The sequence below is a fragment of the Silurus aristotelis genome (assembly GCF_946808225.1).
Source record: "Silurus aristotelis genome assembly, chromosome: 1".
Classification (NCBI taxonomy): Eukaryota; Metazoa; Chordata; class Actinopteri; order Siluriformes; family Siluridae; genus Silurus; species Silurus aristotelis.
Genome location: NC_139574.1, coordinates 35,149,398 through 35,163,997, shown reverse-complemented (window position 1 = coordinate 35,163,997; position 14,600 = coordinate 35,149,398). Strand labels below are relative to the sequence as shown.

Here is a 14,600-nt window from a genome sequence, read left to right as displayed (position 1 = left end):
ATTTTTACACAAATATCTGTACTTTCTACTTCTTACATTTTCAAAACAGACTTGTTACTTTAGTTTTAATCCATTGATTTGGTGAAATTTGTATTTTTATTTTCACTGCGTGCCAATTTCCGCCGAACAACCGATTTCCTGTCATTGCGTGTCTTTTTAATCCACTGGTGTATAAAGTCCTGTCTCTCACTCACCACAGGTGTAGACTAGTTTACGGAGCTAAGATTCAGCAAGCAGAAGGCAGTAAGAAGTTTAGGGTTAATGTGGATGAGACAGAGGGAGTCAGTGATGTAAACATGAATAAGAACAGACACATTCCTGATCATCATCATCTTTTCTCTGCTTGTGTTCTATATGTGGATCTTCAGCCTGGACACATTTATTAGGAAACAACATTTTTTATTTGTTTTGTGTGTGTGTGTGTGTGTATATATATATATATATATATATATATATATATATATATATATATATATATATATATATATATATATATATATATATATATATATATACACTGTATATATCACATGCTGTAAATATGATACATGTTTAACACTTCCAAGCTGCCAGTTTTGGGCACCTGAGCAAGCACTTAACTCACTACTGCTCATTTAGTAAATGAGATCATTAAGAGTCGCTCGGGATAAACACTTCCAACAGGAAGTGGCTATATCTCGCTATCTTTGTCTCTCTATTTTCTCTATCTAATTGTCTCTTTTAGTAAATGTCTCTGTCTCACTGTATATGTCTCTCTCTTGCTGTCTCTCTATTTGTTTGTCACTCTTTCTGTGTCTCTTTGTCTTTGTCTCTGTATTTCCTGCTTATTTACATGTCTAACAAAGTTTTGAGTTTTAAAGTAATGCCATTAGCAATCTATGATGAAAGACTTCCCTGGTTCGATTCTTACCTCTAGTTTTGTATTGAACATTATAAGAATTTTTTAAAAACAGAACAATGAAAGATCATTAAAATTGGTTGCTGGTAAATAATGGTATATCAGGGGTGCAGGTGTTGGAGATGTGGTTCTTGTACCTGAGTCACTTCTCATAGACTTTGTGTAACTGAGAGAATGAACAGAAAGGAGAAGTTTTGACCCTCTACCATCATGATCTAAGAGAAAACAGTGGTCTCTTAACTATAGAAAAACCAAGAGTCCAATAAGCAAAGCCTTGTTTGCCACCCCTCTGGTAGTGTAGTGGTTAGTGATGTGGTCTCTGCTATCTGACTCACCCAGTTCGATTCCTACCCCTTAGCTTTCCTTTAAATTGTTTAAAAAGTTTTAATAAAGAACTATAAAAGGTCCTAAAAATAGGCTTGTAGCAAGAGATCCTGTAGCTCAATTGTAAGAGCTTTGCCTCTGGATTGAGAGGTTGCTGGTTCAAACCCAGGCCAGGGCTCGAGGTTAAGACTGTGGAAGGTTCCAGTGACCATAGTGAGGAAGGTGTCAGAAATGGCTGTGTTGGATGTGGAAGATTTTAGAGGGTTTCCTGAAGCAAGGGGGCAATAGCCGGCCATCTGTCCCCCCCCTGGCTTCTGAGAAGCTGAAAATAGGGGGTCATGAATCAACTTTTGCATATATAGGGAACAGAGGTGGCAAAAGTACACACATCCTTTACTTAAGTAGAAGTACAGATACTCATGTTTTAAAATACTCGGGTAAAATTTGAAGTACTGATTATACTTTTTTACTCAAGTGAAAGTAAAGAAGTCTTGGCTCTGACATGTACTTAAGTAAAAAGTAGTTATTACTTCTACCTGTTTTAGCTGTTAACTGGACCTCAAATCATATTAGATAGATAGATAGATAGATAGATAGATAGATAGATAGATAGATAGATAGATAGATAGATAGATAGATAGATGTGGTGGTCGCTCAGTGGTTTAAGGCTTGTGCCTCATCTAAACATGCTTCCCAGTCTGATCTCTTCCATGGTTCAGTGGGTTAAGGCTGGTGCCTCGCTGAAGTCCTAGATTTAACACTCGACACACACTCCTTACTCATCCCAGCCCATTTGAATCAGGGTTTAAATCCTGCTTTGTCCCTGCTAGTCACGATATGGGTTTACTTCATATGTCTGTCTTCAGCATTATAGTCTTGTGTTGATGGTTTGAAAGAAAAGATAGACCAGCTCTAAACAATCGTCACAGCCAGTCCTTCCCGATGGTTCAGTGGGTTAAGACTGGTATTTCGCTGTTGGTGGGGTTCAGGGTTCGAATCCTGCTTTCTGTGTTTCTGTCTGGTCTAAATTTCTTGTTTTGAAGCATGAAACAAAGGATAACCCCCCCCAAAAAAAAAAAAAAAAAAAAAAAAAAAAAAAAAAAAAAAAGAAGAAGAAGAAGAAGCAAGAAGCAAGAAGCAGGTGTGTTGTGGGACTTGATGGCTTTGTGATAAAAGCCTTGCCTCTGAGCTCGGAGGTTGCTGGTTCGAATCTGGCTTGTACCCACACTGAGTAAGCTGTGTGGAAAGTAGTCTGTGGTGAGCAATGGAGTGGTTGACTGTGAACAAAGGCTGTGAAGACCTGCTGCTTCATAGCCTCAGAAAAAGTGAGGGTGATAGGTTTTTGCCAGAATTTTTCCCTATATGCAAAACTAAGTCAATACTTTTTTGGACGCTTTTGCTTCATAACCCCTGTTTTCAGCTTCTCAGACACTGGGGGGGGCAGATGCCCGGATATTGCCCCCCTGCTTCAGGAAACACCCTCCGAAACCGTCCACATCCAACCTTCAATGCAGCCATTCCTGACACCTTCCACACACTTAACTTCGAGCCCTGGCCGGGGTTTGAACCAGCAACCTCTCAACCCAGAGGCAAAGCTCTTCCAATTGAGCCACAGGATCTCCTGCAAGAACCTGATTTTTAGGACCTTTTATAGTTCTTTATTAAAACTTTTTAAACAATTTAAAGGAAAGCTAAAGGCTAGGAATCGAACCGGGTGAGTCAGATAGCAGAGACCGTATCACTAACCACTACACTACCAGAGGGGTGGCAAACAAGGCTTTGCTTATTGGACTCTTGGTTTTTCTATAGTTAAGAGACCACTGTTTTCTCTTAGATCATGATGGTAGAGGGTCAAAACTTCTCCTTTCTGTTAATTCTCTCAGTTACTCAAAAGTCTATGAGAAGTGACTCAGGTACAAGAACCACATCTCCAACACCTGCACCACTGATATACCATGATTTACCAGCAACCAATTTTAATGACCTTTCATTGTTCTGTTTTTAAAAACTTCTTATAATGTTTAATATGAAACTAGAGGTAAGAATCGAACCAGGGAAGTTTTTCATCATAGATTCGTTAATGGCATTACTTCAAAACTCAAAACTTTGTTAGACATGTAAATAAGCAGGAAAGACAGAGACAAAGACAAAGAGACACAGACACAGCTTTAGAAAGACTGAGAAACAAATAGACAGCAAGAAAGAGACATATACAGTGAGACAGAGACATTTACTAAAAGAGACACAGAGACAGTTAGACAGAGAAATAAGAGAGACAAAGATAGTGAGATATAGCCACTTCCTATTGGAAGTGTTTATCCCGAGCGACTCTTAATGATCTCATTTACTAAATGAGCAGTAGTGAGTTAAGGGCTTGCTCAGGTGCCCAAAACTGGCAGCTTGGAGGTGTTAAACATGTATCATATTTACAGCATGTGATATATATGTACTTATAAAGCACTAAATGGTTTGGCTCCCATGTATCTCTACAGTCTTTTAACACGCTACAATCCGTCATGCTCCCTGAGATCTCAAAACTCTAGGCTTCTAGTAGTTCCTAGAATAGCAAAGTCCACTAAAGGTGGTAGATCATTTTCACATTTAGCTCCTACACTCTGGAATAGTCTTCCTGACAGTGTTCGGGGCTCAGACACACTCTCCCAGTTTAAGTGCAGATTAAAAACATATCTTTTTAGCAAAGCCTACACATAACATCCGTCTCACATCATAACCTTGTGCTCCAGAACATCTTATCACATGCACATTATCAACTTGAGCTGTTAATATCATGAACAGCAGCTACGCTAATTACTCTCCACTGCTTCTCTTTCTCTCCCCATCTAGAGACGTACCAGTGCCAATTGGATCCCGCTACATGTGTGGTTTTGACATTGGACCTCCTGGAGTGTTTAAAGGCTCTGGCGTGGAGAAGCTGATGCTGTATCTGTGATGATCACAAATGTTGAGCTCATAAAACTAGGAGCTACTAACCATATAGATGTATAAGACTGTAGAAAGAACATTACTTATAATCTTATACTCCAGTACTCACGTTAGTTCTCACTCTACAGTGTTCAGTATTGTTGAAAGATTTATGATCAAACTCTTGATGTCACCCAAATGAGGATGGTTTTCCCTTTTGAGTCTGGTTCCTCTCAAGGTTTCCTCCTCATTACATCTAAGGGACTTTTTCCTTGCCACAGTCGCCACGGCTGCTCATCAGGGATAAATGCACACCATTCACCTTGACTGTTGAGTTCTGTAAAGCTGCTTTGAGACAATGTCTTTTGTGAAAAGCGCTATAGAAATAAACTTGACTTGACTTGACTTGATATGTAAGCATATGTACAGTGATTAAATATAAAGGCTATATCAGTGCAGAGATGTGTGGACATAATTAAGAGCCTTTGCTATGTTTCCACACGGACAGTTAATGAGGTGATACCGGAGAAACTGCACCTCTTCAAGTCTAGTCAGGAAGCTTATATATAGAAAATTATAGACATTTTACAGATTTGAATGATGTATTGTTTTTATCTGTACGATCAATAAAGACAGTAATTTAAGTTTGTGTCGCCATTATGAGGAAAAACCCCACAAAACGCCACCTAGAGGGTTAATTGTGTAAAACATGGCGGATTTTGGTGTTTGATTTGAGACTTGGCGCATAAATAAAACAAAAGTTTACTGATTAAAAATATTTTTATCTGGAGTTTATTTATTTATTTTATATCTAAGTAAAGAAAGGACGTCGTGGATAAATATATTTTTTGCCAAAGGTTTTAATTTCGCCTCTTCTTCATTTAGTTATTTATTTATGTATTTACATTTGGTGAAACAGAAATGTGCGCTGCATTGATAGCGCGTTAATAAAATCTCTTGCTGTTTAAAATAATTTACATTTTGAGAGCCAAATATACATACATACACATACATACATATATATATATATATACAAAACGAATAAAAAATGTTGTTACCTAATGAATGTGTCCAGACTGAAGATACTCATATAGAACACAAGCAGAGAAAAGATGATGATGATCAGGAATGTGTCTGTTTTTAGTCATGTTTACATCACTGACTCCCTCTGTCTCATCCACATTAACCCTAAACTTCTTACTGCCTTCTGCCTGCTGATTCTTAGTTCCGTAAACTAGTCTACATCTGTGGTGAGTGAGAGACAGGACTTTATACACCAGTGGATTGAAAAAGACACGCAATGACAGGAAATCGGTTGTTCGGCTGAAATTGGCAGTGAAAATAAAATAAAACAAATTTCACCAAATCAACGGATTAAAACTAAAGTAACAAGTCTGTTTTGAAAATGTAAGAAGTAGAAAGTACAGATATTTGTGTAAAAGCTGTGAAGTAGCAGGTCTTCACAGTCAACCACTCCATTGCTCACCACACAGCTTACTCAGAGTGGGGACAAGCCAGATTCAAACCAGCAACCTCTGAGCTCAGAGGCAAGGCTTTTATCACAAAGCCATCAAGTCCCAAAACTCACCTCCTTATTTTGGGGGTTTATCATTCGTTTCATGCTTCAAAGCAAGAAATTCAGACCAGAGAGAAACACGGAAAGCAGGATTCGAACCCTGAACCCCACTAACAGCGAAATACCAATCTTAACCCACTGAACCTTCGGGAAGGACTGGCTGCGACGATTGTTTGGAGCAGGTCTATCTTTTCTTTTAAACCATCAACACAAGAATATAATGCTAAAGACAGACGTAGGAAGCAAACATATATCGTGACTAGCAGGGACAAAGCAGGGTTCAAACCCTGATTCATGCGATTAGCGAGGCACCAGCATTAACCCACTGAACCATCAGGAAGGACAAGCTGGGAAGCTTGTTTAGAGCAGGCCTATCTTTCTTTTCAACCCATCAAAACAAAAATATGAAGAGGTAGGAATCTTGAATTTAAGCTACTTCATGACTAGCAGACAGAAAGCCAGGTTTGAACCATGACCACCAACATTGGCAAAGTACCAGCCTTAACCCACTAAGCCATCAGAAAAACACAGGATTGGAAGCTTGATTAGAGCAGGTCTATCTTTCTTTTCAAACCATCAACACAAGAATTTAACGCTAAAGAAAGATGTAGGAAGGGAATACAGATGTAAGTAGCACAAATTGAACCCACATTGTAAATAGCAGGAAAAAAGCAGGATTCGAACCATGATCCCCACCACCAGCGAGATACCAACCTTAACCCATTGAACCATCGGTGAGGACAGGCTAAGAAGCTTGTTTAGAGCAGGTCTATCTTTCTTTTCATCCCATTAAAAACAAAAATATATCGCTAAAGAAAGATGTAGGAAGTGAATCCTGATCGTGACTGGCAGGCAGAAAGCAGGATTCGAACCCTGAACCCCACCAAAAGCAAGACACCTGATTTAACCCACTGAACCATTAGGGAAGACAGGCTGTGAAGTTTGTTTAGAGCAGGTCTATCTACCTTTAAACCATCAACACGAGAATATAAAGCTAAAGAAAGATTTAGGAGCAGGAACATAACCTACATTGCAACGAGCAGGCAGAAAGCAGGATTCAAACCCTGATCCTCACCATCAAGTCAAGTCAAGTCAAGAGGCTTTTATTGTCATTTCTACTATACACAGTGGTACACAGTACACAGTAAAAACGAGACAACATTCCTCCGGAACCCTGGTGCTACACTAAACAACAACAAGCTACGTAAGGTGCATCGAGTGCAACCTAGTGCAAACAGTGCAGACAAAAAAACAATACAGACAGACAGTGCAGACAGAAAACACAAGACAACACAAGACAAGACACAAAACCTGAGATAGCGCCAACTAGTAAACCTACAGTATACTCTGAATATACAGTACCGTATGAGGTAACTGTAAAAGCTATACCCGGGAGTGAATATAAACAGACACAATGTAGTGCAAAAAACAGCAGCAGTCAAGAGGTGCAAAAGACAGCATGTAAACAGTGTAGTACGGTAGAGTATAAATAATAATAAATAAATGATGGTGGAATGGGCTGAGATGAGTAATGAGTGTGTCGAGTGTTAAGTCCAGGACTTCAGCGAGGCACCAGCCTAAACCCACTGAACCATGGAAGAGATCAGACTGGGAAGCATGTTTCAATGAGGCACAACCCTTAAACCACGGAGCGACCACTGCTGAAAAGCATGTGTGCTTTTTGGAGGTTTCATACTTTGTTTCATGCCAGTGCAGTAAGAAAGAAGGCAAGTAGGACTGACTTTGAAACCTTATCACCAGCGTGGACTATATTAAGGACCATGTTCAGGCACAAGCCTTAATTCAATTCAATTCAATTCATTTTTATTTGTATAGCGCTTTTAACAATGAACATTGTCTCAAAGCAGCTTTACACAGATAATGCGGTGATTAAAAATGAATATGTTCTTTATGAGTAAGTTTGTCCCTGATGAGCAAGCCGGTGGCGACTGGCGACTGTGGCAAGGAAAAACTCCCCGAGATGGCATAAGGAAGAAACCTTGAGAGGAACCAGACTCAAGAGGGAACCCATCCTCATCTGGGTTACACCGAATGTCCATTTGTGGCGGGTATACAATGTTGCGGGGTGCAGTGATGATGATCAAAAGCGAAGTGTATTTCTGAGTCAGTGTAGGAGACTGTTGACATCAGTGTAGGAGACTGTTGACATCCAATCCAGGCAGGCCTGGATGAAGTGGGAAGATCCACGGGGGGGAGAGGGGCAGGAACAGTGGTCACTGGAGCCTCAGGAGCATGTTTAACTCGACCGAGAGAGAGAGAGAGAGAGAGAGAGAGAGAGAGAGAGAGAGAGAGAGAGAGAGAAGAGGGTGACAGGAAGAGAAGGATATGGATTATTAAGTGTACCTATTGTTGCATGAGAGTTAAAGTCACTGTGCAGTTTGGACTCCGGCAAGACTCGCTATAGCAGCATAACTAAAAGGGAGAACCAGAAGGCAACACAGACATGAGGGATCTCTTAACCCACTGAGCTACCACAGAAGTGCCTTTTTTTTGGTGGAGTTATCTTTCATTAAAGACCAGGAACTCAAGAAATTCATCCAACACAGAAAGGACAGAATTGAAATGTTTTCAGAGGGGACAAGGTCCAGAAGTTTTATTTACCAACACAGCAACCAGGAATCAAACTCTCAAACTCATACTCGTGGGGACCCTGACATTAACCCACTAGGCTATCACATCTATCTATCTATCTATCTATCTATCTATCTATCTATCTATCTATCTATCTATCTATCTATCTATCTATCTATCTATCTATCTATCTATCTATCTATCTATCTATCTATCTATCTAATATGATGTGAGGTCCAGTTAACAGCTAAAACAGGTAGCAGTAATAACTACTTTTTACTTAAGTACATGTCAGAGCCAAGACTTCTTTACTTTCACTTGAGTAAAAAAGTATAATCAGTACTTCAACTTTTACCCGAGTATTTTAAAACATGAGTATCTGTACTTCTACTTAAGTAAAGGATGTGTGTACTTTTGCCACCTTTGGTCACTAATAGAGAGGGATGAAGAACATGAAGGAGGTTTGGGGTGCTGGTTGAGAAAACTCATCTTGGGGGTGGAGAGAAGAACGAGAACCAGAGTATGAAAAGACAAACGTGACAGAGAATGGTGAAATTGAGACAGATGGTGAAATGTCTCTGATGCTGAGTGTTAATGGATACAGCTGTCATTCCGTATGTGCTTATGTGCCTCTATACATATGTGTGCATCTTTGTGAACAAACTGATGAGAGAATTACTAGAAAAATCAATGTGTGATATTCAGGCAATGGACTTTTGGTGTTTGGATGGTGTTTATTTGCCAATATTTTGAATGTCTCCCCATTCGTTCTCTCATCTGCCTTTCTTTATCCCCTCCGTCTGTTCAGAGATGTTACACACTGCCATAATATTGTGGATTTGCTACCCTCTAGTGGTCAGTACATGCGAATACAGTAAAATGTCTACTTTGTCAATATTTAAGCATGGAATGGCTCCACGACAATATTCTATTTTTAGGATAAAATAAATCCTAAATATTTTTCCTTCTGACCTTCTCTATTATTATTCATACTTTGTTGTTCACCTTTTCTCTCAGCCTGGCTTTCACTACTCTTTCCCATAACTTCATGGTGTGACTAATCAACTTAATTCCCCTGTAGTTACTGCAGGTCTGCACATCTCCCTTATGCTTAAAGATCGATACCAGCACACTCCTTCACCATTCCTCAGGCATCCTCTCACCTTGCAGAATCTTGTTAAACAATCTTGTTAAAAACTCCACTGCCATCTCTCCCAAACATCTCCACCACCGAGCCCCTGTCTGACCTCTTCCCTGAATCTCACACTACACTCTTCCTCCTTCAGTTTCCACCATCCTATTCTTCTTTTAGTCCTCACTCTCCTCCTCTTCTTCTTCACCTCCAAAACCATCCTGCAGACCACCATCCGATGCTATCTATCTACACTGTCTTCCTTCAGGATCACACCTACACAATTTCTCTTTCTATCCACACCATGATAGAACATTTTAAAGCCACCTCCAATGTTCCTGGCCTTACTCCCTTTCCACTTGGTCTCCTGAACATATATACATTTACTCACTCCATCATATCAGCTACCTCTCTCCCTTTATCACCCTTTACCAATTTCGGTACCCTGTTGGCTAACAATACCTGTGGCGTTCGTTGGTAACTATGGAAATTAGTTTTGTGATTTTTGATATAGCACATTTTATGCTGGATGCCCTTCCTAACACAACTCTCCCCATTTATCTGAGCTTGGGACTAAAAGTGCACTAACTTGTGCAAACCTAATGGCTGGGTTGCAACATGCATGTAGTCCCCAACAAAAACATGTAGTCCACAACAAAAAACATCAGGCTACTGCAAACACATCAGGATAGAAATACTTTCTTTGACATTTGGAGTTTGAGGAGTCTTCGGTCTTGAAGAAACAGCTGCTCAGGGAATCTGGAAAGCCCAGGGGAGAACATTCAAAGATACTCCACACTGTCCCCTGATGCCAAGAACTCAGGTCTCACAAGCTATAAGACTGCAGTTCTACCAAGTGTTTCACCATGCTACCCAATATAACACCATTACATGATGCAGAAAAAAAAATAAGATCATGTTTTTGTTAGCTGGGTTGGACTACCATCATGCCCTTCTCCACCAGCTGTTCCATTGTGTGCATAAAAAGCTCCAGCTAATCCAGGAACATCAGATGTCCCAATACCTTTATGCTCCCTGAAATGTTCTGTGGATTCTAATGTCTCTAGTCCATGTGCTATGGCTGGGCAGTATTGCAAAAAAATAAAAATAATTTTTTTTTTTTTTTAAGTTTTATTTTTTTAATAATGTTTGACCTATTCACGCTTTCATTTTAGAGTAGCTGATTTTTGAGAAACCAGTCAACCTAAAACAAATTTACAACTATATGACTTAAGTAACATTCTCTTTATTAGTAATGTAAAACAAATTCTCTAGTCAAATATTTTTGCTTTTTTTTTTTGCATTATTACAGAGACAGAGGCATTTCACATATTAAAGGTTGAATACCATTTTACTAAGGCAAGAAACCCAGTTAAGACAACTCGAAACCTCTATACTATCACCACAACTGTGCACCTACATCATCTGGAGCAATTCAGAATCAATATTTGTCTAATAACATGACAAAGACATTAAAAATTTAAATAAATACAACCTACTCACCAGAGATGCAGACTCATAATTTGCACCGCTCCTCGGAGGCTGTAAGCCAGTGGTACCGATCATATTCACTGTTATGGAAGTGGAGAACAAACCCTTTCCCGGGCTGAGACAAGCTATCTATCTTCGGGGTTGGCCGACCTCCTCACCATGTCTAACTTTTATTCAAAATGGATTTTTAACTATGTCAAATCAATTCAAAATCAATTTCTCTTCCTCCGTAGGTATAAAAACGTCTAACTCAGGTGTATTAATGTGTGCAGAGCTGCAGACATGTTTTGGCAGTCGAACTTGGCTGTTAGAGTTTCCCTCTGCCCTCAATCAGATGACAGAAAAATGTTGATGCTATTCTGTAAGGCGAATATGAAATCTGATTGGTTAAAGAAAGATCCATTGCTAATATTCTCTAAGGTAAAAAGACCAGCAGTACAGACTTTGAAGGCCCTGGACAGATTGGATTAACATGGCAGCACATAGAGGCTGAAATTTGATCTAACATCCACATACCCATGCTGAAAGCAGTCACGTCAAGTCAAGTTTATTTCTATAGCGCTTTTCACAACAGACATTGCGACTGTGGCAAGGAAAAACTCCCTTAGATTTTATGAGGAAGAAACCTTGAGAGGAACCAGACTCAAAAGTGGAACCCATCCTCATTTGGGTGCCATCAAGAGTGTGATCATAAATCTTTAAACAATACAGAACACTGGAGAGTGAGAAATAATATGAGCACTGGAGTGTAAGATTATAAGTAATGTTCTTTCTACAGTCTTTTACAGTCATTGTGGTTATAAAACTATGAGCTACTCATAAAATAGCTCAACTTTTGCGATCATCACAGATCCAACACCAGCTTCTCCATGCCAGAGCCTTTAAACACTCCAGGAGGTCCAATGTCCAAACTCCACACATGAAGTGGGATCCAGGTGGCACTGGTACGTCTCTGGGTGGTACGGGAAGTTTGCGAGGTCCGCATCTATTTCTTTAAAGGTCCATAATCTTCATGAGGTGGGACGTGACTGGAGCTGGCCAAACCTCAGGATGCCTCGGGATGGGGAGAGAAAGAGTGTGTCTGAGCCCCGAACACTGTCAGGAAGACTATTCCAAAATTTAGGAGCTAAATATGGGAATGATCTCCTGCCTTTAGTGGACTTTGATATTCTAGGAACCTCTTAGAAGTCCAGAGTTTTGAGATCTCAAAGAGCGTGACGGATTGTAGCGTGTTAAAAGACTGGATAGATACTTTGGAGCTAAACCATTTAGTGTTTTATAAGTAAGAAGCAGTAGTTTGTAGTCAATTCTAAACTTTACAGGTAGCCAGTGTAGGGACGATAATATTGGGGTTATATGATCATATTTTCTTGACCTTGTGAGAACTCTGGCTGCCGCATTCTGAACTAACTGAAGCTTGTTTATTAATGGTGCAGGACATCCAGCTAGTAATGCATTACAATAATCTATTCTGGAGGTCATGAACGCATGGACGAGCTTCTCTGCATCAGATATAGATAACATGTTTCTTAGCTTAAAAATATTTCTAAGGTGGAAGAAGGCTGTTTTTGTAACTTGGTTGATATGATTTTTAAAAGACAAGTTGCTGTCTAAAATAACTCCCAGGTCTTTTACCGTTGAACTAGTAGTTACAGAACATCCGTCTAAATGCAGGTTGAAATGCTGGAGCTTCTGTGTACTGGTTTTTGGGCCAATAAGCAAAATCTCCTTCTTATCGAATTTAATAGTAGAATGTTATGGGTCATCCAGTCTTTTAATTCATTAATACACCCAGTTATCCAAACTAATTGAGCTGTATCGCCTGGTTTTGATGAGATATATAGCTGGGTATCATTAGCATAATAGTGGAAGCTAATTCCATGCCCTCTAATAATATTTCCTAAGGGAAGCATGTATATTGTTAAAAGCAGGGGTCCTAGAACTGAACCTTGCAGCAAGCCATAATTTACTAGCATTAACCTGGATAGCTCTCCATTTAAGTTTACAAAATGGTAACGATCGGACAGGTAGGATTTAAACCAGCTTAATGCCTGTTCCTGAATGCCGATATAATTTTGTAAGCGATCTAGGAGGAGATCATGATCTATAGTGTGGAATGCAGCACTAAGATCTAGTACAACTAACAGCGAGATGAAGCCTTGGTCTGAAGCTAAAAACAGGTCATTAGTGATTTTAACTAGAGCAGTTTCTGTGCTATGATGGGGCCTAAAACCAGACTGAAACTCTTCAACTCTTCTCTTGTAAGTAGGAACATAACTGGGCAGCGACAATCTTTTCTAAAATCTTAACCTTAGACATAAATGGGAGATTTGAAATGGGTCTGTATTCGATAGCGTGTTTGGATAGAAAATGAGGTTTCTTAATGAGGTGCTTAATAACTGCTAACTTGAGGGGTTTAGGGACATGACCTAAAGATAGTGAGGAGTTAAGAATATTCAGAAGAGGCTCACAAGCTGTATGTAACACTTCCTTCAATAGATTAGTTGGAATGGGACTGACATGTAACTGACATGTTGTTGGTTTAGCTTTGGTAATAACATCATACAGCTCTTCCTGTCCTATACATGTAAAGCAGTGTAGTTGTGGAGTTGTAGATGAGAATGTGTCAGGAGAATGTGCCACAATTGTTTTTCTAATACTATACATTTTTTCAGTGAAGAAATTCATAAAGTCCTCACTACTAAACTGTGATGGAACACATTTTTCAGATACCTGATTTGTAGTTAATTTAGCTACTGTACTGAAAAGGAACCTGGGATTGTTTTTGTTGTTTTCTATGAGTTTGCTCAGGTGTTCAGCTCTAGCAGCTTTTAGCACCTGTCTGTAGCTGAACATACTGTCTTTATACACAATTCTAAATACCTCTAATTTAGATTTCCTCCATTTTCTCTCCAGATTACAGGCTGTTTTCTTGAGGGCATGCGTATTATACCAAGGTGCAGGTGATTGTTCTCTAACCTTTTTTAACCGGATGGGGGCAACAGTGTCTAATGTGCTATTTAAGATAAGGTCTATGTTGTTAGACATTTCATCAAGATCATTAGCAGTTATGGGTTTAGTGAGAAATTGAGATAAATCAGGCAGGTTATTTATGAATCTGTCCTTAGTGGTCGGAACAATAGTTCCACCAAGTCAATAGCGTGGTGAAACACGGCTAATCTGCTCTACCGGTAGTGTGTACAGTATGAGATAATGGTCTGTGATGTCATCACTCTGAGGTAAAATATCTATATCAGTGACGTCTGCTCTATGGGATATTATTAAGTTTAGTGTGTGGTTAAAACGATGAGTTGGTCTGGTGACAATTAGATTAACCCCGAAAGAGTTTAATAAATCCACAAATGATAATCCTAGGGCATCGTTTGCATCATCTACATGAACATTAAAATCTCCTACAAGCAGCACTTTATCAAAATTGATCAAGAGGTCTGAAAGAAAATGAGCAAACTCTTGAAGAAAATCAGCATAGGGCCCTAGGGGTCTGTACATGATGGCCAGAGCGAGAGACAGTAGGGGTTTTCTATGCATGTCTGAAAGTACAACTTTAAGAACGAGCACTTCAAATGATTTAAAACTGAATCCTAATTTCTGACTAACATTAAGAGAGGCACTATAAATGGTTGCTACACCACACCCACGACCAG

General features: G+C 39.5%; 1 long non-coding RNA gene across 1 annotated transcript in view; it reads right to left on the bottom strand.

The window, feature by feature from the left end:
• The window catches only part of LOC310725666, a 94,746-nt gene that overhangs the window by 12,254 nt on the left and 67,892 nt on the right, over nt 1-14,600 (bottom strand). The window lies entirely within an intron of this gene.